The sequence below is a fragment of the Ornithorhynchus anatinus genome, chromosome X1 (assembly GCF_004115215.2).
Source record: "Ornithorhynchus anatinus isolate Pmale09 chromosome X1, mOrnAna1.pri.v4, whole genome shotgun sequence".
Classification (NCBI taxonomy): Eukaryota; Metazoa; Chordata; class Mammalia; order Monotremata; family Ornithorhynchidae; genus Ornithorhynchus; species Ornithorhynchus anatinus.
Window position 1 is genome coordinate 69,133,087 of NC_041749.1, and position 4,599 is coordinate 69,137,685.

Sequence of the window (4,599 nt, forward strand, 5' to 3'; positions counted from 1 at the left end):
GAATTTATTTATACCTAATTTCAGCACTTTTGTATATACATTTATTCAATTATTTATTCTATTGGCAAATATTTTATGCCTGTCTTCCCCTTTAGAGTGTAAGCTCCTTGTGGGCAGGGAACATGTCAGCCTTTGTTTTGTGCACTGCACCCGATGGGTGTTAAATAAATACTATTACTCCTGCTTCTACTCTCCAGCATAAGGCCTGCCACTGTGGCCAATGAGATTAGGCACTCAGCCCTTGCTCTATGCCATCAAAGGTCACCTTTCACCCAAGGCTGAATTAACCCACCCATGGGCCCTGGGATAACCAAGTCTGCAGAGTTCTTGCATGGTCCCACCATATCACACTGTGTACACCACAATGTAATGACTTCAATACATTGCACTGCATATATCACTAGATTGCACTTCTCTTGCGCTTGACTTTGGGTCCCATTAGAGTTGAAACCCTCGAGACACCACCACAGGACAGACACCATCCACCAAATTCCCCCTCCCCATCCAGTATTCTGATGGAAACATGTCTCTGTAGTCGTAATGATATTTATTAAGCACTTAATAAGTACTGTGGGCAGAGTACTGTGGTGAGGATTGGGAAAAAATACACCAGTAAGAAATAACACAGTCCAGGGATACCTTGAGGGCAGGGAAGAGTACGCTGATAGGGAGTGTTCAACCAGTATGGGAGGGGTGGGACGCAGATTGCCAGGGTCAGTGACGCCCCAGTGGGAGGGACTGTCACTTTCCGGTCTCTGACTTGTGGTGGCACACTCCCTCCCCCTCACTGCCGTCTCCTGCAGTTTGGGGAAGGGCATGCTCCGCTCTTCTGCCACCCACCTCCTCACCGTCCCTCGGTCTCGCCTATCCCGCCGTCGACTCCTGGGCCACGTCCTCCCGCGGTCCTGGAATGCCCTCCCTCCTCACCTCCGACAATCTAATTCTCTTCCCCTCTTCAAATCCCTACTTAAAACTCACCTCCTCCAAGAAGCCTTCCCAGACTGAGCTCCCCCTTTTTTCCTCTGCTCCCTCTACCCCCCCTTCACCTCTCCGCAGCTAAACCCTCTTCTCCCCACTTTCCCTCTGCTCCTCCCCCTCTCCGGTCCCATCCCCTCAGCACTGTACTCGTCCTCTCAACTGTATATATCTTCATCACCCTATTTATTTTGTTTAATGAGATGTACATCACCCTGATTCTATTTATTTGCCATTGTTTTAATGAGATGTTCTTCCCCTTGACTCTATTTATTGCCATTGTTCTTGTTTGCCTGTCTCCCCCGATTAGACTGTAAGCCTGTCAAAGGGCAGGGACTGTCTCTATCTGTTGCCGATTTGTACATTCCAAGCGCTTAGTACAGTGCTCTGCACATAATGGGTGCTCAATAAATACTATTGAATGAATGAATGAATGAGTGATGGAGGCAAGGTGTTGGGGAGAGAGATGGTTGAGTGAGGGGAGCGCTCAGTGGCTGCCTTCCAACTTGTTTCCCTCTTTCACACCTGCCCAGAGCCATTTTCTCCCTCCTTCACTCCCTTTCTGCCTCCTTCCACTTCTCCTAGGTGAGAAGAGTTTGTTGTTGCCCAGGCCAAGTGAGACCAGAGCACACTGAGACAAGTGGACAAATCTTTTGGGGCTATGCTCAGCACTGCCTGTCCTTCCTCTTTCCAAACCCCCGGGGGTTGCAGGTTGTTACTGGGCCCCTGGGATTATCACCCACTTGTCAGATTGCTCAGAAGGAAACCAAGCTGCTACTTCAGAGCTGCCAGAGAAACAGGCTCCCTGCATCCTCAAGCTGCCAGTGAGAAAAGTTGGCATGCGGATTGGCATGAAATTCTCCCCCTCACTGCTCCAGCAGGATTCTGTCCACAGCCCTTGGTCTCCCACCAAGTTCCACTTAGCCCCTAATCCCTTTGCTCCCATTACCCTCAGCCTCCTCTCCTGCTCGCACTGTATGCTAGCCCCCACTGTCCAGCAGTCAGGAAAGCTTCCTTGGGGCTCTGATCTTGTTGGATTCCTTTGAAGCAGGGTCCTGATTGCTGCTTGCACTGACCTAGATGAGTTCCTCCTACCACAGTTCAACACTCCCTCTCCTCCATTTACCCCAGACCTCTTGGCCAACTCCCTCTTTCATCCTGCTCTTCTGTTCCTCTATTATCATGTCCCCTCTATCCCACTTCTCTCCCCTTTTTCTTGCTCTCCCTCATTCTGTCCTAAATCAGACTTCCTACCTTGTCCCTCCCTATCATTCCCCAGAACTAGGAAAAGAGAAGCAGACACACAAACTCTCTCTTGCCTTGTATGCTCTACACCTCTCTCCCTGCCCCACAGTACTTGTGTATATATGTACATAGATATAATTCTATTTATTTATACTGATGTCTTTTTAATTGTTTTGATGTCTAGTCTCCCCTCTTCTAAAAAAATAATAATAATGGAATTTAAGTGCTTACTATGTGCCGAGCACTGTTTTAAGTGCTGGGGTAGATACAAGGTAATCAGGTTATCCCACGTGGCACTCACAGTCTTCATCACCATTTTTCAGATAAGGTAACTGAGGCACAGAGGAGTTAAGTAGCTTGCCCAAGGTCACACAGCAGACAAGTGGCAGAGGCGGGATTAGAACCCATGAACTCTGATTCCCAAGCCTGTGTTCTTGCCACTAAACCATGTTGCTTCTCTAGGATGCTTCTAGGCTTTAAGGCCGGTGTGGGCAGGGATTTTCTCTCTCTATTGCTGAATTGTACTTTCCAAGCATTTAGTACAGTGCGGTGCACACAGTAAGTGCTCAATAAAATATGATTTAATGAATATACACAGTCAGTCTTTCATCAAACTCTCTGCATTAGCATCTTCGTGGCTCAGTGGAAAGAGCACGGGCTTTGGAGTCAGGGCTCATGAGTTCGAATCCCAGCTCTGCCACTTGTCGGCTGTGTGACTGGGGGCAAGTCACTTAACTTCTCTGTGCCTCAGTTCCCTCATCTGTAAAATGGGGATTAAGACTGTGAGCCCCACGTGGGACAACCTGATTCCCCTATGTCTACCCCAGCGCTTAGAACAGTGCTCGGCACATAGTAAGCGCTTAACAAATACCAACATTATTATTATTATTATTATTAACTTTTGTCCATTGTGGACTGGGTCCTAAGAGTCCCCTGCTACCCTGCCTTGTTACTTCATGTTAAATCCTTCCTTAAAAACCACAGACTCCCACCTGTCCCACCCTGCATTTCTACTCCCAAATGATCAATTGCCTGAACTCTCAATAAAACTTTTCAATTCTCCTGCATTTCCAGAGCCCCAGGGAGAGATAATGGAACTAGACTGGGAAAATCTTTGCCTTTTCACTTGTTTGGAGGTCCCTGAATAGCAATGTGGCCTAGTGGCTACAGCATGGGCCTGGGAGTCAAAAGGATCTGGGTTCTAAATCTGATCCCACCACTTGTCTGCTGTGTGACCTTCAATAAGTCACTTGAATTCTCTGTGCTCACTTACCTCATCTGTAAAATGGGGATTAACATTGTGAGCCCCATGTGGGCCTGGGACTGTGTCCAACCTGATTACTTCCTATCTGCTCCAATGTTTAGAACAGTATTTGGCAGATGATAAGCACTCAAATATCATCATTGTTATTATTATTATTATAGCCAGAGATCCCTGTGTAACAAAAAGGATGCTTCTGCTGACTGCCTCCTTCTTGGCCTCAACCTGCACCCGCTCCCAGGACTTTTGGACCCTTTTTCCTTCCCCTTCTTGCTTCCTTGCCTGTTCCACATACCCTGCACATCTTGTTGCTGTCAGGTTTTGATGCCTTCTTTCTGCCTCTACTTTGCTTGTCTTGTCTTATGCTATAGAGTCGTCTCAGACCCATAACGATGCCATGGACACATCTCTCCCAGAATGCCCCACCTCCACCTGCAATCATTCTGGTAGTGTAGCCATAGAGTTTTCTTAGTAAAAATACGGAAGTGGTTTACCACTGCCTCCTTCCACACAGTCAACTTGAGTCTCTGCCCTCAAATCTCTCCCATGCTGCTGTTGTCCAGCAGAGGTGAGTTTTGACTTGTAGCAGATTGTCTTCCACTTGTTGGCCACTGCCCAAGCTAGGAATGGAATGGGTGTGCCTCTGCTTGACTTTCCCTCCTATTGTCGAGATTGGTAGAGTACTGGAAACTCTCCAGGTGCAACCCTGAGAGGGGCACTACTTTGCTGCTTGGCAAGAAACATTACCAGTGGATTGCAACCCAGAAAGTGTTTGGGTGAACCCAGGTCCAGTAAGTTGGTATGAATAGCCCCCCTGGGAGCTTGGGGTGGTAAAATGCAGCTTTGCCTGGAAGAGGGGAACGATAGGGAAAACAACAGAGGGTTCTATGAGTCTGAAGATTCTGAAATGCAGGCTGTAGAGAAGGTAAATGAAGGGAATGAGCCTTCCTTCGCTCTGAGGATCGGCTTAGACTACAGGGGTGCCTTGAACAGGCAAGCCCTTCCCCACCCAGGGCTCACCATGGGCAGCAACATCATCTCATCCCCCCAGTCACCATTTGTGTGCAGCCTGGCAACTAGAGGAAGACCCTACAAAACAGGGAAAAGGGGGCACCAGC

General features: G+C 48.1%; 1 non-coding gene across 1 annotated transcript; it reads right to left on the reverse strand.

Moving 5' to 3' along the window:
* Window positions 1-4,059: 4,059 nt before the first annotated feature.
* Window positions 4,060-4,197, reverse strand: LOC114807161. The gene has a single exon (XR_003755214.1). It is a non-coding gene; the product is annotated as a small nucleolar RNA SNORA7 (small nucleolar RNA).
* Between the last annotated feature and the right edge of the window lie 402 nt (window positions 4,198-4,599).